The 23928-nt window shown below is 40.4% G+C and overlaps 1 long non-coding RNA gene across 1 annotated transcript in view; it reads right to left on the bottom strand.

Moving 5' to 3' along the window:
• LOC125343378 overlaps nt 1-13772 on the bottom strand; it is a 31823-nt gene extending 18051 nt beyond the window's left edge. The window contains exon 1 of the long non-coding RNA XR_007209321.1: nt 13609-13772. This is a non-coding gene — a long non-coding RNA (uncharacterized LOC125343378). The remainder of the gene's footprint in view (nt 1-13608) is intronic.
• Between the last annotated feature and the right edge of the window lie 10156 nt (nt 13773-23928).

The raw sequence follows: 23928 nt of genomic DNA, 5'->3' as shown, positions 1-23928 counted from the left end.
AGCTTTCTAGACTTGCTTGCTTGGCTATTACTCTACCACTTAAGTCACACTTTCAGTGTGGTAGGTTCCATAAACTCTCACAGACTTTTCTGCTCAGGCTTGCTTTGAACCATGACCCTCTGGATCTCAGCCTTCTGAGTAACTAGCATTACAGATGTGAGCCAGTCCACAGTGACAATGATTGATTTTGGAATAGTGAACCAGCTTTGCATCTATATAATACATCTTGGCTGGTCAATTGGTGTATTTGCTATATCTTGTTAAAACTTTTAGAATCTACATTGATGTAAGATTTTGCTTTATACCTTCCTCCCTCCCTCCCTCCCTCCCTCTCTCCTTCCATCCCTCCCTCCTTCCCTCTCCCCTCCCTCTTTCCCTTTCTCCCTCTCCATTCCTCCTTCTCTCCTTTTTTATCTTCGGTCTTTGTACTGTGTCTCATTTTGGTATCAAGGCAATCCTAGCCCCATAAATGAAATTGCTAAGTACTCGTTCCTTTCTCATTTTCTGGATGATGGTTTTTGGAAATCAGTATATATTCTTGCCAAATGTTTGCTAGAATTATTCAGTAAAAATATCTGGTCTTCCATATGTGGTGCCACTCACTAGAAATTATAGCACTTGGGAGGCTGAGGTAGGAGATCATGATTTTGAGGCCTGGCCTACATGGAAAGACTTTGTTTCAATAAAACAAGCAAACAAAATCTTTTGGTTTTGGAGATCCTTCTGGGGAGCTTGGAAACCACAAACTCAATTTTCTTAATAGCCAAAGTCTGCTAAAATGATCTATTTCATATTTCATCTATTTTCTGACTTGTGGTAGTTTGTACACTTCACGGAATGGTTTGTTTTATCCTCATTGTAAAATTAATGAATGTAGTATTGTTTGTGCCACTGTTGTTATTGGATTGCATTGATATTTTCATTCATATATTTATAATCTGTATTTTCTTCCTCTTGTCAGTCTTTCTTGCTACATTATTCAATCAAGTTTCTTTTAAAAATAATCTCTACTAGTTTTACAAAGGAGTTGCCATTTAACAAAGCAGTTTATGAATACAATATATTTTGATTGATGTCACCCTTTTCAACATTCTCACATGTCCCTCACTACCCACCCCTTCCCTCACTCTTCTTGATTTTGTAGGATATGCATCAATTTCTTGATCTTTTCAAAGAACCTGCTCTTGCTTTGATTAATATTATTTATTACCTTTTATTTTTAATGTCACTGATTTCTGCTTACAATGTATTATTTTCACATTTTCTACTTCCTTTGGGTTTATTTGTACTCTTCTCCTTTTAGTTCTTTGAAGTAGGAGCTGGAATATTGACTTGAAGCATTTGCTTTCTTCTGCTAACATTTAGTACTACAAATTCCTCTTCAACACTGTTTTAGATGTGTTATACAAATTTCCATTTTTAATCTGTTTTTAGGTAAAAAGTCCTGGAAGACTTGACAGGGATCTCTCTCTCTCTCTCTCTCTCTCTCTCTCTCTCTCTCTCTCTCTCTCTCTCTCTCTCTCTCTCTCTCTTTCTGTGTGTGTGTGTGTGTGCTCAGAGTTTGAACTCAGAGCCTCTTCCTCATCCTCCCACTTAGCTTTCTTGTTTTCTGCTCACACTCTACAAGTTAAGCTTCACCTCCAATCTAGCATTTTGTCAGATAATCGGACATTGTGTCTTATAGACTTTTTTGCCTCCTCGGGCTTTGAACTGTGATTCAGCAGGTTTCAGCCTCCTGAGTAGTTAGGATTATAGATGTGAGCCACAAGCACTCGGCTTGACAGATTTTTCTATTCAAGATATGAGCTGAACTTAGCCTTTATCTTGAGTGTTTTTGGTGTAGCATTCAAGTGTATGTATAAGGAAAGTTCGGTTTTAGATCTGCAGCCCCTATTTTTTCCTGGTTGCCTGCCATCACTTGCTCTCTGCTCCAAGAGACATCCTATAAAACAGGTGTTTAGAAACTGCTTTTGTTTAAAAAGCACTGACTCTTCACTTAAACCCACAAGGTAACTAAAACAGAAAGAAAGACTGGCATCCCCACCTTCATTTTGCATCTGTTTCTTCTCCTTTTCTTTGGGTCACATTCTTGCTTGACTTTGTAAATAAGCATGCTAATCATCTAAGGTGTGTGTAAAAATCAGTGAGTCCAGCCTATCTTTGAGCCTTCAGGGCTCAAGAAAAGGCTCAAATTTCAAGAGTGATTGAGGTATCTTATTGTCAACTTTCACAATATTCTGTTTCAAACACCTGAAAGGGCACTTAAAAGTCCCTGGTCACTGTCTTAAACCCACAATCCCCTTGGGTTTCAGGAACAAGGCCTCAGAGACATGATGAGATTACTCCCCAGTCAGGAATAATAATGTTATGGGAACCAAATTGTCCCCTCAAGCCATGTGGACTTCTTTGAACTAACTTGTGGAACCAGAATTGACATAATGATCAACCAGACAACAGTTTGACCTGGATGGCAGACTGCTTGATTATGCACACCTCCCATCCTCTGTCCTAATTCACCCTAAGCACAAGGTTCATGTTATTAATCTGCAAATGTGCCGAAATGCTTACCTTCCATTTTTCCAAATGACAATTTGGATTAAAATATTGCATTTTTACTATTACCTTTATTTGTTTTCTTTCAGTCCAGTGGCTTGACCTCATATATTGGAGCTCTGGAGTTGCAGCTCTGGCCTAGGACTCTGTTCACAAAAAAGGCTATGTATGTTCCTTCTCCCATGGCATTCTCCACCATCAGAGCCACTGACCTGGCGACCTTCGTGTCAAATCTGTCTCATTCTTTTTCTTTCCTTTCTTTCTTTCTATCATTGGTAGGGCTTGAACTCTAGGCTTGGGTGATGTCCCTGAGTTGTTCTTCGCTCATGGCTAATGCTCTGCCACTTTGAGTCACAGCACAGCTTCCTGTTTTGTGGTGGTTAATTGAAGGTAAGAGTCTCATGGACTTTCCTGTCCAGGCTGGCTTTGAACCATGATCCTCAGATCTCAGCCTCCTGTGAAGTTAGGATTACAGACATGAACCACTGGTGCTTGACTCATGCCTCATTTCTCTCTGACTTCTTTTCTACTTTTTTGACTTATTTGCCATTAATAGGTTATGGGATGTGATTTTTACTGCAGAGCATAGCATAATCCTTGGGGGTACTTTCTGATCACATTGTTAAAAAAATTCACTATCCTTAGAGAGAAGGGACTTATACAAGAGCAAGGGTCATTAGGGGTGATATTTACAATTCTGCCCTACTACACTAATTATATAATAAGGTACTATAATTTAAATATTAATCTTGGGTAAAGGTATGACAATAAACTTCAAAGATGCATGCCAGCAAACTGCGAAGTAGGTCTGTGAAGTAGACCTGGTGAAGCAGTTCTAAATTTGGATCCTCCTAAATGCTGTAATTGTGAAGTTGGGAAGTCAGGGAATATTCTGCTTTGCTGTACAGTGGGATGTGAAGCATACAGCAAAAAATAAAAAAAAATTGCCAATGTACTTGGCAAAAATATTGATATAATGTAAGAGAAAAACTCTGAAGTGACCCATTCTATCCTACATGACATAGATACTAAATTCAAGGATTGATCCATATTTGAATCTTGGAAAGTTATTATTGGCATAATTAGTGAAATTTGAAAGAAGTCATTAGATTACATCATAATGTTGTGTGAATGTTAATTTTCTAATTTTGATAATTATTTTGTGGCTATGAAAGAAAATGCTCTTGTTTGTAGATACTGAAGTATTCAGGATAAGAGATGTGATCCCTTGTCTTTTTCTCAAATAGATCAAAAAGGATTATTTCTATATAAAAATATGTGCAGAAGGACAGAAAAAGGTGAAGGAAATGTCATAAAATGTTAGCATTGGGGAATCTGAGTGACGGCTATATGGAAAATCTTTGTAATATATTTTTATAGTTTATGCTAATCGAGTTTTTGATGAGAATCACAACCTGTGGAAACTGTGAGATAATATATTTGTGTAATTTTTTAAAAAAATGTATCTAGCCAAAAGTTTGTAAGAATCATTTGAAGTGGAAGAAAGGGTAAATTCAAGAAGTAGTATGGTGAAAAAAGACCACCCTGATTTGGGGTATGACTAAAGGTAGACAAACAGAAGAGTTGGGGGTAAGGCTCAAGTTGGGAGCTTGGAAACTGGAATGAGGAGTAGAAAGAAGCACAAATCGAGGCTTAGCTTGTTGAGAGAGAAAAATTGGTTTGATGTATACGTAATTTGAGTGCATAGAGGATATGATTGGAAAGGAACTACTTAAAGAAAAGAGTTGGTTAAGAACTGAGGTACAATAGAGAGGGCAGGGCTGGAGGCATTTTGACTTGTCTGGGTAGTTGGACGACTACCTGTTATGAAAAGAAGGAGAAGACTAAAAACAGAGCTGTTTTTCTCTCTACCAGTACTACCCAGCCAGTGGCAATAAAATCAGACAGAGATGGACTTAAGCCCTATCATTGCTCATTTCTAGCCTTGTGACCTTGAAAGAATGCCTCAACCTCTGTGCACCTCAGCCATTTCAGCTTGGCAATAATGCAATTAATCCTAATGGCCTTATAGTGAAATTTGGATAAGGCACTATGCATAAAGCATTTAGGCCTTGGCTGGCACATAGATAGAAGTGGAAAAATTTTGCTACACAAAGTTGGTATTTTCTTTCATGTGCTTGTCTGCCTTAGGCAGCCTGTTCTAAAAAAAGGCTTTACTTCCTCTTCAGACTGCTGTATTTGCTGACTGGAGGCTACAGCATCATGGCTTCCAGAGGCCATGTCATATCTGTCACTAAAAAGCTAGAGTGTCTACTCTGATAATTTGGGCAAATTGAAATGAAAGTCCAAGGAGGTCTTGGAAGGGAGGGTAAACAAAAGCAAGGGCTAAGGAAGCAAAGGCAGATCCAAGAAATGGACCTGGATTACCAAGAGTGATCCTTCCCTCCAAGTTAGCCTACTCCACTTAGGAAATAGATATTTGAAGGAGGTGGACTTCATTATCCTAAGTGAATGATGGGTACTGTGCACAGGGGTCCTTATTTAGGTTTATTGAAGGTGCTCAGGGCCTCAGTGGCCTGATACTTGTCTGGAGAGGCAATGAGTTGTCAGGAAATGTGCTTGTCCTAGAAGTGAAGAGAGTTTGTTTCTGTTGCTGCCATGGGTTCCCCTAGAAAGATATAGCTCTAGGTGTCACTTTTGGTCCACGTGTGTTCCCTCCTGCTGAAGAACTAATCAATCTGTAATCTTCTGCTAGGACATGGTAATGTAATCAGAAATCAAAGTGACCTTAAGATTTCCTGATTAATTCTTTTTCCCTCTTGTCAGCATCAGCATTACTTTCTTTAATTTCTCAACATTTGGCTCATCTTCTTAGCTAAACTTGGCTCTGCTCCTTGTTCTAAGTGCCTTTTTTTCCTTTACAGAGGAAAGGGTTTGGGCAAAGTAGCGGAGTTTTGCGCTGCTTGGCAGTGGCAGATGGAGAATCTCTGTCATTGATTGAAGGTGTATTGAAGAGGTGATTGAAGAGGAAGGCTTTGGGATTTTGACAAAAAGAAATCTAGAAGGGACACTTACAAATTGTGTGTGTGTGTGTGAGAGAGAGAGACAGAGACAGAGACAGAGACAGACAGACAGACAGACAGACAGAGAGAGAGGGAGGGAAGGAAGTAGGGATGGAGGAAAGAGAAAGAAAGTGAAAAATCAGAATCCCATAAGTAAATGAGAAATTGGGAGAAACTGGTAGGAAGTAACTAAACTGTTTATTTTCTCTCAAATCAAAGGAAACACATACTGAGGAGGAGCTAAGTATAGAAATTACCAATTTCTCCAAGGCCCTTAAGATATGGAGAATGATAAGTCTGCCTCTTAGGTGGGCAGCTGGAGTCACTGTAAATTGTCCATAGCTTCTATTGAATCACACTGCCAGTTACACCATTGATTGGATCAAACTACTTCTACATTACATCGGCAAATTCTGTTGACCTACCTTCAAAATATGTGGGGATTTTTTTTTTTGTGGAGGTGACAGTACTGGAATTTGAGCTCAGTGTCTCACACTTGTTAGGTTGGTACTTTACCAGTTGCTCCAAGCTTTCTGTACTGAAAATATGGCTTGATTGTGGCCATTTCTCACTTCCTCCTCCTCTAGGCCATGACCATCTCTTGCTTGGACCTTTGCAACAGCTACTTGTTTCCACTCTTGCTGCCAGGTTTGCAAATAAGGATATTCACTACACAAGGGCACCATAGTTAGGATGTTCATTTATATTCTCCATATACTAACTTTGCTAACATTGTAGCAATAAGCACAAATATTCTGAGCTTTTTTACACTAAGTCTGAGAGTAACAGAAGTGAGCCTGCTCCTATATAAAACTGTACTAGTGCACATGACCTTGACCCGACTCAGGAAAACACCTATGCACATGCATGTGTGCACGCGCACATTCCATAGCACATACACTTGCCCTGCCCAAGCTCTGTGTGTTTCCTGATTTCCCTTGGTTTTTCTTTCTCACCCTTCCTCTCACAGTGTGAGGTCCCATGCCACACACAATTGCCTTGTATCACCTTGTCTGGGGATGGGGTGGATTCACAGGGTGCTGTAGATATATCCCAGTGATAAATGCACAAGTAAAAAACACTGGAGTTCAAAGCATAGACTGCTATCTGACGCAATTCTATCAAACTCCCTTGAACAGAACTTAACTTTGATTGGATTAGACAGTAAGAGGCTAGTGTAATTTTGTTGTTTTTAATCTGAGGAAGGGACAGCCTTTTTTGAACCCAGTTATGATAGTTCTGCTTCTGACAATCTCAAGTCCATATGATGACAGTCAGCAAGAACTTCAACAAATGTTTAAGTATATTGATTCTTTGCATCAGACCTTTCATTTGTTCTCCAATGCTCTTAGGGTGAACATAAAACTTCTTATCTGGTCTGCAAGTCTGATTCCTGCCTTTCTCTGCAGCTTCATCACATCTTATACTCCCTCTTCTGCCTTGCCTCTAAACCCAGCTCCACTTTTTGTATGTCAAGGTCACCAAAGTCATTTGTGTCTTATTCTTCTTATTTCTTGTCTGTCTTGATGGTTCACCACCACTCACATCTAGAGTATTAACTCAGTTAATCAAGAGATTTGTCTTGCTCACTAGTATGTACATTACCCAGAAAAGTACATTCATTCATGGGAAAACAGGCAGTTTCACTCCCACTTTCCCAATGGCTCAGTGATATTTGCCTTCTCAGCCTCATCTCCAGTATACTTTTACAGCCTCTGGTGAAATGAGCTGAGCAGAAAGTACAGGGTGTTAAGCATCAGGAAGCTCAAAGACTAGTTTAGCCAGGAGCAATACTAATCAGGAGAAGCAGAAGTACTTACTGAGATATTAACATTCTGGGTATTGTTCCATGCTCCTACTCCTTCCTAGATATCTCTGAGTCTTAGCCCCTTTGACAGAGAACAAACTGAGGCCCAGGAGATTCAGTGACTTAGATTCAAACATACACAGTTTGGTGGGAATCTCTCAGCTGGACTGTACAAGTCAGAGAATATGCTTAATTTCCTTGGCTTTCTTTATTCAAAATGCTCTAGGAACATATTCTGTCTTTGCACATCCCCATTGTCCTGAACCCAATCCTGGGAAAGCAGGTAGTAGTCGGGACATATTGTGTTCACAAGCAGCAGCAAGTGTGGATCTACTTTTCATCCCCACAGTAAAAGTACCACTTTGGTGATTGACAATATAAATTAAAGACCTGAGATATTTAGTGCTTTGTTGATACTAAAAAAACAACAACTGTAAAACCATCAAATCCTAAGCCAGCTCACCAAACTGAAAGCAAGTTGCAGTCACAAAGAGAATTTGACATCTCTTTGAATTTTTCTGATATCGTATGGAACACTTTGACTAACATGAGAATGGCCTTACTGTGAAGCTCTAGGGAGCTGAAAGCTTGGTGATTGCAGGGCTGAATTACACAGTCCATCTTCATGTGGACAGACAAATCAACCCCCAAAGAGGCAAGCTTTACATCCCTGATTCTCCATAAAGAAAATGAAAACCCAGGGGGAAAAAAATCCTCATCCTTTGAATGGCAGCCAGCACTCTCATGGCCCTAACAGAATGGTTGTGTGTCCCACTTTTTGACTTTCATTACAATTTGAAGTCAGTGTGTCACAGGGCAGAGGTGAGGTTTAGTGAAGCTCCCCTTTAGATGTAGGAACTCTTCCCTTAGGGACCTTGCCTTCGATTACAGAATAAGAATTTCTGAACAAGTGACAATGGTAAGAAAACGTCACAGAGCTTTATTGAGTAAGTAGACAAGCAGGGAAGCAGACAAATAGGAATCAGACAAACTTACAAAAGGGCTGCGGGCACACTCTAGCAGAGTGTGGGTGCTCTCATGGGAAGAGACAGAGACATACAGTGAGAGACATGCACATTCTAGGAGACACCCAGAGAGACCCAGAGCTCTATGGTAAATGCAGGGGATCTGGCTTCAAACTTATGCAAAGCTGAGTGCTTTGTGTTTGCTCTAATCACACCTGGCATTAGTCTCTGAGTTTCCAGGTGAGAATGCATTCTGTCATAAAAACAGATCCTTATCCTTGACAAGGATATGTCCTGGAATCTGCATTTTGGGCAGGTGGCTAAAGTTTGGGGAAGCATCTTTCTCAGGAAGGCATACATAAATGCATCCCTCAGGAATGAGTGCATCCTGTTTTCCCTCCCTGAAGCAAAAGGTAGCACTTACATGTTTCTAAATATCATATTTGAGTTGTCACCACTAGACTTCAGTTTCTTTAGGTTATCCTGCTTCATTTCCCCTTAAAATGACTTTTGTTCCCTTAATCTTTTTTTTTTTTCCCACCAGTCCTGGGCCTTGGACTCAAGGCCTGACCACTGTCCTTGGCTTCTTTTTGCTCAAGGCTAGCACTCTGCCGCTTGAGCCACAGCGCCACTTCTGGCCATTTTCTGTATATGTGGTGCTGGGGAATCGAACCGAGGGCTTCATGTATACGAAGCAAGCGCTCTTGCCACTAGGCCATATCCCCAGCCCCTGTTCCCTTAATCTTAAGGGAAGTACATAAAGAAATATCTCCTATATTTGGTGTAAGCTGACCAGTCCTAATTGCCTTTTCATCTGTTCTGCTTCAAACATACCCCTCTGAGCTCTGTGGCTGAATCACAGATTCGTGGGCAAGGGGCTTTCCTACCACATTTTATCAGAATCCTAGAACCAGAGAGGGTACCTATATACTGCTGGTTTGACCTATTTATTTTATAAATCAGGAGACTGAGGCTTAAAGGAAGGACTCTGCTTTTATTTTCACCAAATGTGTGCATGTGCATCCCTGATGGGTGAGTGGGAGGTTTGCCTCAAGAGCTGTTAAGGGGAAAATGAAAAGATCTGCAATGTGAAAGAAAGGGGTGAGGAAAAATATTAGATTCAAAACAGTTTTGATAAATACTCATTTGTGACATACTCTCTCTTGCTCTCTCTCTCTCTCTCTCACACACACACACACTCACACACACACACACACAGCAAACAGCATCTCTGTCTTTGGCAGACACAGAGGAGATGTGCTCAATGGAGTGTGTGTAGGGCAGCTTAGCTGAAGAGTCTAAAGAGGGGCTATTTATCTCTCCAACCCATTTCTGCCATTACAGAAATTAGTCGAATTCACCACCTAGATTGTCTGTGGCTCTCAACATTTTGCTTGGGAGAGACTTCCAAAGACTGCTATGCTAGTGGCAGGTGCCATTTAACCTCTGTGGGAGGGAAGGAGGATTTTCCTTTCATCAGGAAATCCATTCTTTCTCTTTGAAGCACACTGCAGAGACTGAGCTTCTTCTTCTTCTTCTTCTTTTTTTTTTACAAATTGCAAGGCAAAAATAGAAATGCAGCCAGTCCTCACAGCCCTGTGGAGGTCGGGGCAACCTGTCCCTCAGGCAGGGTAGATGGAGTGTACATTCATTTCTGAACTTGATGGTGAATTGTATGTGGAGGGAGGCTGAAGCTAAGATTTCTCTTCCTCTTTTGCCTTAAAGGGATCTATCTATAAATGAAATGAGGTGAAGCTGGTAGCTCTGGAAAAAAGCCAGTCCAAGTACAGTGTTAGACCCTGCCAGAGGAGCTAATGTTGCAGCTTGGCTGTGAACTTTCTGGGAGACATTGAGTCTCTGTTTTCACTTTTTGTCTGTACCTGCTACTTCACACAGAATAACTGAAAGATGTAAATGTGGAAGAAGTAGACAAACATGCTTTAGAAAGAGTAAACATCAATATGAGACCAAAGTATTATTATTATTATTATTAATGATATCGTCTTGTATCTATTCCTAACCCTTCTGGAGGTTGTAGCTTTTTGGTATATAACCCAGAATTTTTTTTTGTGGTTGCTAAATCAGGATTGTGAATTTATTGTATCCAATGTTCTCTTTACATATAGTGTAATACATCCAGTGCTTTCAGATGTCATAAAAAACTACTGAGTGATATGTGAACATTTTAAAATTTATTCTTTTTTATTGTCAATGTATGATACAGAGGAGTTACAGATTCATATGAAAGGTAGTGAGTACATTTCTTGTTCTACTTGTTACTTCCTCCCTCATTTCCCCCCTCCCCCCTTTTCTTCCCCCCCCCCCCAAGAGTTGTGCAGTTGGTTTACACCAAATGGTTTCTAAGTGTTGCTTTTGAATGGTTTGTCTTTTTGTTCTTTGTCTCTCGATTTTGGTATTCCCTCTCCCTTGCCTAGTTCTAATAACCTTATCAGACAATATCCAGGGTACTCAGATGTAGCACAGTGGTAGCGAGGGTACAGCCACAGGAAGGGACTACAAGAGAAACAAAACTAGACAAACCACTCAGTCAAACAAACAGACAAGGAAAAAGAGAGAAAAAAGTAGTACAAGTTCACATGGAATGCTGAGAACAATCACAACAGTGGCACAACTCTTGTTTCCATAACGTGGAGTTCATTTCACTTGGCATCTTCTTATGTGGTCATATGGGTGTAGTTATTGGGGTATTTGGTCTTCTACCACGATTAGCTTATTCTTGTACTAGCTATTCCCAGTGAGGGACATCATAGGATAACCCAGAATTTTCATTGGGATGTACATTGCAGAAGAGATCCAAAGCCCCTGGCTCTGTAGAGGAGATGCTGTAGGATGAGTCAGTTTGAGTAGAGTACTGTACTTTCACTGACCAACACCACATGCATCCCAACCCTTCCCACCTTAACTTCTCTGCCTATGTCTTCCAGAAATGTACAGAAACTAGCATTGGGTTTCCTCTTCTACTAAGTAGAGCTTACTATAAGGATTTAAATGAACAATGAATGGATAACTCTTTGGCACACAACACTGGCAAAATGATTTACTATTGGTGTAATTTGCTTCTGTTGGGAAGCAATACTGTGATTTCTTTATAATGTCAGTGCATAGTCAGTCCTTGGCAAAAATTTCGATTCTTGAGTTTTACCCTGAAGAATTTTGATTCTTGAGGTTTACCCTGAAGAAATTGTGATTCCACTAGTTTGGAAAGGAGTACAAGAATGTGTGCTGGGGCTGGGCTTCTAGCTCAGTTATAGGCTATTTGTAAAGCAAGTGTGAGGACTTCACTTCTGTCTCTAGCACTCTTACTCCAAATAGTATGTGTTTAACAAAGACTACAAGGGTCTGTAATGTGGTGTCAGATTTGGAAACCATTGATCTACAACAGGGATGTTTCAGCTGCAGATTTAAATCCATTTATCAAGAAGCCACACTAGTGGGTAGTGCCTGCATTTAAAAACAACAACAAAGGAATGTGCCAGTGGCTTAGGCCTGCAATCCTAAGTACTTAAGAGGCTGAGAGTGGTTCAAAGCCAGCCTGGGAAGGAAAATCCATGAGTCTCTTTTCTCCAATAAATCACCAAAAAGCCAGAATTTGAGCCGTGGCTCAAGTGGTTGAGCCTTGAGCACAAAAGCTCAGGGAAATTGCCCAGGCCCCGAGTTCAAGCCACATTACTTGCAAAACAACAACAGCAACAAAGAAAGAATGAAATAGGAAAGGAAATAACTGTGTGCACTCTACACAGCCAGGGTAAGTATTCCTTCATAAAATGTTTGTGTGTGTGTGTGCATAAAAACATACATATGTATACAGATATAAATATATGTATACATACATACATATACATATACATGTGTGTATGTAGTTATTTTTTTTTGCCAGTCCTGGGGCTTGAACTTAGGGCCTGAGCACTGTCCTTGGCCTTGTTTTGCTCAAGGCCAGCACTCTGCCACTTGAGCCACAGTACCACTTCTGGCTTTTTCTGTTTATGTGGTGCTGAGGACTCAAATCCAGGGCTTCATGCATGCTAGGCAAGCAATCTACCACTAAGCCCCATTCCCAGCCTTATATGTGATTTTTTATATATAACTTTTATAGAAAGTTCCACATAGTCTGCAAATGAATCAAAACAGTTTTCAACTAATTATTTTATTTTGCAAAGATGATAAAATTGTTTCAGATTATTAAAAAAATAAAAGCTTTAATGTAAAAGAAGATACTGTTCATAACAGTTGTTTTACCAGGATCTGGCCACACTTGTACAAAAAGCTCTTACCAACCAAGAGAAACTAACCAAGTCAATAAACCCAGATAAATTTCCTGTCTAATGGGGTCAATGCAGTTAGTTTGGAACCTGTAGCTGTACCTGAAGCTTGTCCTTACATATCAGGCCAGAGCCATTACACGGTGTTAGAAGCCATTCTAATGAGAGAACAGTCAGCTCTGATGGCCCAAGTATAGCAGGAAAAAGAGGAAAGACAAAAACGGTTCCCACTGGGCTGGGGATATGGCCTAGTGGCAAGAGTGCTTGCCTCCTATACATGAGGCCCTGGGTTCAATTCCCCAGCACCACATATACAGAAAACGGCCAGAAGGGGCGCTGTGGCTCAAGTGGCAGAGTGCTAGCCTTGAGCAAAAAGAAGCCAGGGAGTGTTCAGGCCCTGAGTTCAGGCCCAGGACTGGCCAAAAAACCCACAAAAAACGGTTCCCACTCTATTTTCTTGCTCATCATTTTTTATGAAATCTGGACTTGAAAGACTATTTCTCGGGATGCTAATTTCCACAAATGGGAAGTGAGCATGTCAAATATCTTTTAAAGGTTAAGTATTGCTTCATAAAATGTTCCAATAGAGCGGCTTGGAATATGACCTAGTGGTAGAGTGGTTGCCTGGCATACATGAAACGCTGGGTTAGATTCCTCAGCACCACATATATGAATTGGAGCTGTGACTCAAGTGGTAGAGTGCTATTCTTGAGCAAAAAGAAGCCAGGGACAGTGCTCAGGCCCTGAGTTTAAGCCACAAGACTGATAAAAAAGAAAAAAAAATGTTCTAATGGAGCTGGACGCCAGTGGCTCACACCTGTAATCCTAGCTACTCAGGAGGTTGAGATCTGAGGATCACAGTTTAAATCCAGCCAGGGATGGAAATCTGTCAGAGTCTTGAGAGCTTGTTTGGAGTTTGAGAGCTTGTTTGGAGGTTCTAGCAGGGGAGCGCAGCTACTGGAATAGCCTTGACCAAAGACCGGTCCTCCCTCTATCGGGGATGGTTGTCCTCTTCGACCGAGCGCGCAGCTTTGGGAGGGACGCACATGGAGCGGTGTGGGAGGAAGGGGACACCCGCCTAGCCAGCCAGATCAGCCAAATCAACCCTGGCGATCAATGGGGTGACAGATGTCGCAGCCAGATCGCCCTCACATCCTGTGAGAATCTTATCTCCAATTAGGCACCAGAAAACTGGAAGTGGCACTGTGGCTTAAAGTGGTAGAGTGCTAGCCTTGAGCCAAAGAGGTCAGGGACAGCACCCCAGTCCCCGAGTTCAAGCCCTACAATGAACAAAAAAAGATCCCGTTGTATATTTACATATATGTGAACACACATATACAAGCTTCATATTTATTTGAACTAATACATCTATGTGTCATAGATGAATGAAACATTCGGACTACAAATTTTTATAAAATGAGGGCTTCAGATGAGCAAGTACCGTGTCCAAGATGTTGTCTAGTAGGCCATAACCTTCCCCATGGTCTCTACTAACCTGCAGCCCAATTTAAACTTGAACCTAGTTTTCTTGCCTCATAGTACTCTCTCACATGTATCATACTGCTTCCTAGGTTGTCCCCTTTCTGCAGGTTGGGTGAAGGACAACACTGAGTCTTCAGCCCTCTCTTCACAAACAATCTAACAGAATCATCAGCATCCATCTGATAAATGTAGACATTTCTCACCAGAGTGCATAAATTTACCTGCTTTCCCCATCTCTACTGAGGATATTGCCTCTTGGTGCTCTTTATTGCTTTTATTCCAGTGCTAGAATCAACACAGTCTTTATAGGAATATTACTAGCATTGCTTTAACCATCATCAGTGCTTTCTAGTGCAAAGATTCAAGGGTAAAAAACATCCAGACAGTGAGGTTCAGTTTTCAGATGTGTGAGCTTATTTAGCTTTCCTGGTCCTGAATGTCCTTAATGATAAACATAAGAAAAAATAAGATCAGAGGCTGGGAATATGGCTTAGTGGCAAGAGTGCTTGCCTCGTATACATGAAGCCTTGGGTTCGATTCCTCAGCACCACATATATAGAAAAGGCCAGAAGTGGCGCTGTGGCTCAAGTGGTAGAGTGCTAGCCTTGAGCAAAAAGAACCCAGTGACAGTGCTCAGGCCCTGAGTTCAAGTTCCAGGACTACCAAAAAAAAAAATAAGATCAGCCTGTTGTATCTGTCATAGCTGCTATGAGACTAAGCAAGAAAAAATGTATGAGAGACTTTAGAAAGAGAGCATTTCTATTTTATAACGTGAAGGTACTGTACCAATATTAAAATAGCAAGATAATTATTGAGCAGCTACTACGTATATGCTTATGTACCATCGATTCTGGACATTCAAAGAAGCACAAGGCCCAGCTGATTCCTTGAGCTTGTAGTCTTAACCTAGAAGGAGATACCTGAGAGGGAAAAGAGCCAGCATTGCAAAACCAGAGACAACCAGAGCTGAAGGATGAGAGAGACCAAGGGGGAAAGGCAGTGGAAAGTTTTCTAGAAAGAGTTACAGGTGCATTTCTACTGTGCTTTGAGAAAATATTGTGAGGCTTTTTCAACAAGAGGATATGCAAGGCTTGAGATCATCATGTCATGTGTGTGAGCATCCACTCTACATGGAGTATAGTAGCAGCTGACAGGACACTGGCAGCTTCTCTACTTTCCCGGGTCTAGAATGTAGAAAAGAGAATCAAAGCATACATCTCATGAATCCAAGGCAGAGGCTAAGTGGGACTATGGTTATTACTGTTCATATTTCAGAATGAATAGTACTGCAAAATAGTCCTACAGTAGTCTACCCATGGGGATGTTCTAATTTTTAAGTTAGATAGTATGTATTACATATTTACTGCAGTGCCTGATACATGATGGGCACTAAATAAATGTTAGTTAGCATTATCATCACCAATTATCAATTTTTTTGAAAACATGACTTGGTGAACAAGGACTTTGAAATCTTCTCAATGATGGTTGTGTGTCCTTGGGCAAGTCATATCATCTCTTTCCTTTACAGTTTCCTGGTGTTTATAATAGGCCTTGGGAGGGGAGGTTAGAACTGGTGTCTCATGCCTGTAACCCCTAGCTAATCAGGATACTGACATCTGATTATCAGAATTTGAAGCCACCCTAGTCAGGAACATTCATGAGGCTCTTATCACCGGCAGGGAAGTCCATGAGACTTCTCTCTCCAATAAACAACAACATAAAAGCTGGTGGACCTGGGAATATGGCCTAGTGGTAAAGTGCTCGTCTTGTATACATGAAGCCCTGGGTTCAATTCCTCAACACCACATATATAGAAAAAAAGCCAGAAGTGGAGCTGTGGCTCAAGAGGTAGAGTGCTAGCCTTGAGCAAAAAAAAGCCAGGGACAGTGCTCAGGCCCTGAGTCCACCCCCCAGGACTGGCAACAAAAACCAAAACAAATAAAACAAAAAAGCTGGAAGCAGAGCTATGGCTCAAGTGAGAGAGTGCTAGCTTTAAGCACTAGAAGCTCAGAGATGGCACCCAGGCCCCGAGTTAAAAAAAAAAAAAAAAAGAAACACCAAAGAGCCAATGGCACAGGAATGTCACTGAATGAAAAGAATAGTGGGATCACAGAGATCAGAAGGGCGACTGAGGCCACATTGTTTAGGGCTTTGTAGGTCATTGTGATGATTGTGATTTACAGGGATGTAAGAAAGGCATGGAAGGTTATCCAAGGAGGGACCTGACTTGACTTGTATTAGCCCTCCTGTGAGCAGTGAGTTGGCAATAGTAAACAAGAGGGAGCAGCCAGAGCTTGTCTTCCAGAGCTGCCCTTGCTATTTTGTGAACTTCAAACAGTTGATGCTTTGGCAATGCTGGAGAACACAGGGAAGGAGTGCTGATATAGAGACTAGAAGAAAGCCATACGGTCTTTTAAGGCTGAAGGGGGACCATATGGTGTAATTCTGCCACTGGGCATCTGCCCACCAGCCTTTACTTAAAATTCTCCCTCTTTTACTAACTTGCTCAGTCTCTGCCAGCACCTTCTCAAGGTCATAAATTCATTGGACAGGTTTACTGAAGAATTTGCCCTTCTACTACCACTAGGTGGCAGTAGGCCTAGTTCTGTCACCTAAATGACCCAGAAGGCCATACATTCCACAGGAAAACAGTAGAGATTTGAAGGCAGTGGGTAGCCTATGTGTCCCCAGTGTTCCTCCTGCATGGGCTACACGTCTCTGCTCCCTTCTACAGCCACCTCTGTTATGTAATGGGCACATGTCTCTACCGATAATCCACTTTCTCACTGACCAACTTATTAAAATAAGATTGCTAGAATTGAAAAGGAAACGCTCTCGAAGGAAACAGTAGAAGCTGCAGGGGGATAACTATATTTTAGGATCTAAAAACTGTCCCTCGATTAACAAAACCTACAATTGTACAGTGAAATTATCAACCTGCATAAGCTATTGGCTAAAATTAAATCATATTTGGTTAGTGTGTTTTCACATGAGTAGCTGCTGTGACAGATTTCCCCTCTCCTTGCCTAACAAAATGAACTTTTAGATTTTTTTCATCAACTTATTTTACTTTCATCTTTTCAATTTTAGCTCAATATTCCAGCCCATCTGAGCTCATTTTGAATCTGTTTTATTCTTCAACGTGTTTGATACTCTGTCATCTTGGAGTGGTCTTCATACGTGGTAAGTACACTTTCTATGTACATTAATAATAAAATCAGGAAATCCCAGGAGCCTTTCTACTGGTTGTCAACTATGCTTCTGGTAAAAATTTTTAGTGCATTGTCATTCCTTTTTACTGTATTATATACTGGTTAATATGTTACTGCCTTATTTTCATTTATTCATGAGAAAGTTATAGGAAATAATTACAAATGCAGTACTAAATATAAGATAAATTGTAGCTATCGAAGATAAGGTGGAGGAGGATTATCTAAGATGAGACTAGTATTTCCCCATTATAAAAGTAATATAGGATGTTGTAAAGGTCAACAACATATACAAGTACACAAACTAGAACATGAAGATCCCTCTGAATTTCTGCATAGACTACCGTTTTGTACAAATCTAAACCCAGACCTTACAATTTAATTAACATCATACCATAGGAACAATTTTGTGACCTGCTTATTTCATTTATAGACTTTTAGAACCATATTTCCTTGTTAGAACTTAGTTTTTCTTTATTTACAAAAACCAATAGAGTGGTCTTTGATATGCATATTTCATTATTATGTTGTCAGTCTCATCTTGATGGGACTTTAGATCATGAGCACATTTTTGCAGCTACAAACAATGTTTTATGGACTTTCTTTGCTGGCTTGATGGGATTTACTAGACACGGCCTTTTGCTTTCTCTCCTTTAACCATTCTCTTGTCTTTTGGGACCTTGTTATCAGTGTCCTAAATGACCATGATGACCTGCTCCCACCTATAAAGAATAAATAAGAGTGAACAAGTGATCATCTTACAATTCATCATGAGACAGAGAAAACAGCTTACTATTCATACTGATTTGAGTTTGACAGTATTATTCTTTGTTCTATCTTGGAGAAAAGTTAAGGGTTTTTTTTTTCATTCCCAGGGGTCTTTAGAGGGACAACAGCCCTCACGATCAAGGGCTGAGTAGCATTGGCTAGGTATGGTGGCTTACACTGCAATCCCAGCTACTCAGAAGACAGAAATGGGAGGATCACAGTTCAAAGCCAACTCTGAAAAAAAGTTAGTCATACCACCTCTCAACAAACAAGCCAAGAATGATGTCTCATGCTTGCTATTACAGTTACTGGGAATCACAAGAGAATTGTAGTCTAAGGCTGGCATAGGAAGATATGACTCCTGATCCGCATCAGTTCCTAGTTAGAAAGTACCTCCTTCCATTAAGTTATAATTGGAAAGCTAAGGTAGGCAATGCCATACATTCACTAGCCACTGAGCATCTGATCCCAGAATTAGTATAGTATATTAGCATTTGAGAGTGTATCTGAAACCAGTGGTCCAAGAGTGTGAATTACCTGAGTAGAGTAGTTTCATATACCACTCTCACACTTTTGCCTTAGAGATGGAAAGAAACATTATTAAGCTCTCAAACCAGTTCGTTTAGTCCAACATCCAATCTCTTTGACCAACACAACAATCTCTTAAATGGATGCCTAGAACAACCTTTAACAAGTAACAAATCAGATCACATCATTCCCATCTTGAATGCTCTCATCACGTGAGTTGTGGATTCCATTTTCTTCCCACAGTCTAGAAGGCTCTGCATAATCTATCTTATGTATCTCTTTAACCTCATCTCATTTCTCTGTTCCCCCGACTACTCTGCATACCCCACAATAGCTTTATGTTTTAAGAGCCTACTAAATTCATTTCCATTTCAATGCTTTCACTCTCATTCTGACCCTCAACCAGGAACTGAACTTCATCTTTGCCCTGGTTTCCCCGTGTTTCTTTGTGCCATTCATGTTTCCATAAAAATGTTATTGACTCAGAAAAATCTATTTCCAGTAAGTTCATGTTACCCACCCACAACTTCTTAAGCTCATGGATTCGCAGCCTTGATTTACACCAAGAATCCCTCACATGACAAAGTGAAGCAAATGGCAAGATTTCTAGACCCTTCTAGACCAAATAAATCAGAAATCCTAGGGATAAATCTCAGTCATCTCTATTTGTAAACACTTCCCATATGATGTTAATATGTAAACAATGTTGATAGCTTCCATTCTGATCTATCATCTCATTCCTTTCCTTCTTAATGCTTATTCATAAGCTGCAATTATTTTGCTTACTTCATCCATTACTCAATATTTTTACCCTTATTATGTGCTATGGTATTACTCAAAACACAGATTAAAATAATGAACAAATCCTAAATTTCACAAAAGATCCATTCTGTGAGGAATGCAACAATAAAAATCAGTAAGACATACAGCAATAGACATGTAGTGTTGTGGACTGAATATTTGTATCTCCACACAAATTCATGTATGAAGCTCTAACCTAGACTGTGATAGTATGTGAAGATAGGGATTTTAAGAGGTGGTTAGGGTTAAATGAGATAATGAGGACAGGGCCTTGATCTGATACAATATGTGCCCTTACTAAAAGAGGCACCAGAAAGCCTACTCTCTCTGCTCCTCTGTATGTGTGGCCCAAAGAAGAGGTCATGTAATGACATAAATTCTTGCCTACAAGCCAAGAAAAAAGGCTTCAGAACAAAACCGACTTTGTACCTTGATCTTGACTTTATAAGCTTCCAGAACTGTGAGAAACAAGATTCTATTTAAGTTACCTAGTCTAAGTTATTTTGTTATAGTAGCCCAAGCTTACTGTGATATATAGTGTATTAGATGATGAATGCTATGGAGAAAAATAAAGATGAAAATGGAGGCTAGATTATTTTATTGGAGTGAGATAAATTTTAGATTGCCCTAGGCAGGTGACTGATGAGTAAAGATGGGAAGGTAGTGAGAAAACCAGACCTTTAGTTGTCTGGATTCGTAGCATTCAAAGTAGAGAGAAGTTCTGAGACTGAATCATACCTGCAATGTTTGAGAAACAATGAGGTAGCGTGGCGTGGCTGGAGGTTTAAAACCTGGTGTAAGGGTGATAGGAGAAGGCGGGGGAGGTGGCTTAGCAGTAGAATGCTTGCCTAGCATACATGAAGCCCTGGGTTCGATTCTTCAGCACCACATAAACAGAAAGAGCTGGAAGTGGCGCTATGGCTGTAGTGTTAGAGTGCTAGCCTTGAGCAAAAAGAAGCCAAGACAGTTCTCAGGCCCTGAGTTCAAGCACCAGAACTGTCAAAAAATAAAAGAGTGATAGGAGATAAATTCAAAGAGGCAATGGGAGACAAGTAATTGGGGCTTTGAAGCTTACTGTAAGAGCAGGAAGGACTGTCACTCAACAGAGAGTAGTATAATCTGACATAGATGTTAGGAGACTCACTGTATCTACTATGTTGACAATAATCTGGAGGGAGAAAAAGTGGAAGCAGCAGATACACCTACAACGCTAGTGTGGTTACCTTGGTGAAAGATGTTGAATTGAAAAAGAGTGATAAAATGGCAGTCAATATGCATTGTCATATATAGAGAATATAGGGTTTGCTGGCACCATATTTGCTGAGCATGGAGCAGTACACAATCATAAATGACACCATGATTTTTTAATCTGAGCATCTAAAAGAGTGGGATTGTTATTTAAGTAAGATGTGAATGATTATGGGATGAATAAGCTTTAGTTTTGTACTTGACATGTTTTAAGTTTGAATGACCTCCCATGCCCCCAGTTCATCTGTGAACTCTACTACTCCCTAAGGTGATAGCATTAGGAAGTGGACTTTTGTGAGGGAATTAGGTTCTGTTAGAGAAGTCTTCATGATTGATTGACTTTATCAAAGAAACCAGAGAGCAACCAATATCCCTTCTGTCATGTGAAGGCAAAGCAAGAAGGTGCCATCTTTTTTTTTTTTTTTTTTTTTTTGGCCAGTCCTGGGCCTTGGACTCAGGGCCTGAGCACTGTCCCTGGCTTCCTTTTTGCTCAAGGCTAGCACTCTGCCACTTGAGCCACAGCGCCACTTCTGGCCGTTTTCTGTATATGTGGTGCTGGGAAATCGAACCCAGGGCCTCATGTATACGAGGCAAGCTCTCTCCCCACTAGGGCATATCCCCAGCCCAAAAGGTGCCATCTTTGAGAAAGGGGGCCCTAAGCCCACTGCAAGCACCTTGTCAGAGTGTGAGGAGCCAATTTCTCTTGCTTATAAGTGACTTGGTGTATGGTATTTTTTCGAATTGCAGCATTAACAGAGTAAGGCAGATACCCATTAGGCATCCACTGCAAAACAGATGAATCTGACCTGGAGATAGACTGTTTAAAGCTATGAAATTAGATGATCACCTAGAGAGTTAGTTCAGAAAAGAGCTAAGGTCCCAGACAGAACCCTGAAACATTCCAAAGTCTAGAGTTTAGCTTGAAGAACAATAAGCAAAGGAGACTGAGAAGTCAGAGAAGGAGGACAATGAATAGATTATTTCTTGGAAGCTAAGAGAAAAGGGTGATTCAGGAAAAAAATAGAAATAACTACATACAGGATACAATAAGAACCTCTTGTTTCCAATTCTTGGAGTTCATTTTGATATACTTTATTATATATGGCCCTATGCATTTAGCAATTCTACTACTGTGATCCCCTGTTAAGAACATCATAGACATGTTCTAATTATTACAAATGAGGGAAACCATTGCAACCTATTTTCTTTGGGCCTGGCTTGCTTCGCTTTGTATAATTTAGTTTTATGTATCCTGTGTCTTATATATAAGTTTATCTGATCCATGGAAGGGAAATGGATTCACAGAAACAGCAGGACAAAGAATGAACTAATGCAACTATAATGATACTCACTAGACACTATGTTGTAAATCAACTATACAACTTGGTGGAGAGGGGAGTAAGGAATGGTAAGTGGGAGAAAATGAAGGAGTGGGTAACTGTTTAAAAAATGTACTCGTTTCCTTACTTAGGTGACGGTAAGCCCCCTGTTCATCACCTTTACAATAAAGATTTTTTTCAAAAGGGTGATTCAAGGAAAGAGTAGTGATATAGGCCATACACTGAAGGTAGATCAAGTTGTTGAAGACTTAGAATTGAACATGGGACTATGCAATATGTGAGGTCACTGGTGATTTGAATCAGAATACAACTACAGTGAGTTAATAAAGAGGGGAAAGAATTTGGAGACAACTCGTATAAATAAAAATGTTTCAGTAAACTAAAGAAGGAACTATGTAGCAATAACATAGTTATTGCTGAAAGAGTAATCAAGATCTAGAGAGGATTTTATTAACTTCTTACACAGGAGATAATAATTTAAGGAGAATGAATGAGCCCAAATTCTTGGGTTAGAAAGTAAGCTTTTTTAAACTTTCTTTGTGTTGTACATCTCCAGTACCTTCCACGGTGCCTAGTACATAGTAGATTCTTAGTAATTGTTACGTAAGTAAATAATCAAATGAATAGATGAATAAGTGATTGTGGATGCCAATGAGCTGAGCAAAAATAACATGACAGGTGAATTGGACAGTATTCTGGCTTTAATTTTAGGCATTACTGCCATATTCCTGGCACATGAAACTTGCCCTAGGCTGAGATAGCATGAGAATAGCTTCACATGTTAAAACTCCTTTTGCCAAGAGGGCATGCTGTATTCCTCATAGTTCCCTTTTCCATGGAGCAGACACATTGTTAGACAATAAGGATTGGGTGAGGCCACACAAGGCCTCAGGAGCTCAGGAGTGTGCCAAATGAGAAATCCCATGTGTCATCACCATTCCCTGGGCTTGGTCTGTCTGCAACACAGAATATGTGTGAGACACATGCCACATTGGCATCCCATCCTATCCCTGATTGCTAAAGGGTAGTTAACAATATCTTGTAACCCAGACTACAGAGCAGCTTAATCAAAGGTCCAAAATAACAAGGCCATAGCCTGCAAATGACCAGAAGTCTTGTCACCTGCCTCATTGTATTTGCTGCATTGCCCAGTCCCCATACTAAAAGGTGAGAGGTTGACCCAGTGGGCTCCCCCATAGTGTCCCACGACTCAATTATTGCTTGAAAGATAGCAAGTTTAGGTGCCAAACTGTCACACGAGAGGTACTCAGTAACTTCTGAATGAATAAACACTTTGGGATTTGGGGAAGTGTCACAAAGGCGTAGAAAGGCTTCCTTTTTATGCTTTTCCTATTATCTTACTCCAGGCTAAGATGCAGCTTTGAGCAAGGGCACAGCCAGCAGCAAGATCATATCTTATGCTTGGAAACACAGACAGGGAAACCCCCATGGTTAGTTGGCAACATCCCAGACATACTTTTTCTATCACCTCATCTTGTAATCAGAGACTCCACCACTGGGTCAATTCTTAGGAGTCTAAAAAGTTCATTTCAACTACCATTGGTCTAATACCTGACCTAGGCTATATCCTATGTGTTTTCTTAAAGTTGTGACTATAATATTAAAACCTCATTTGTATTGTGGCTAATTCTTTTGTTTGGTTTTGTTTCTGGCCAGTCCTGGGGCTTGAACTCAGGGCCTCAGCACTTTCCCTGGCTTCTTTTTGCTCAAGGCTAGCACTCTGCCACTTGAGCCACAGCGCCACTTCCGGCTTTTTTCTATATATGTGGTGCTGAGGAATCAAACCCAGAGCTTCATGTATACTAGATGAGTGCTTTACCACTAGGCCATATTCCCAGCACTGTATTGTGGCTAATTCTAATAATAACTGCTGGTAACATATTTTTAGTATCATGATGACCTG

Source organism: Perognathus longimembris, chromosome 28, assembly GCF_023159225.1.
Source record: "Perognathus longimembris pacificus isolate PPM17 chromosome 28, ASM2315922v1, whole genome shotgun sequence".
Lineage (NCBI taxonomy): Eukaryota > Metazoa > Chordata > Mammalia > Rodentia > Heteromyidae > Perognathus > Perognathus longimembris.
This window is presented reverse-complemented; position numbering and strand designations above follow the sequence as displayed.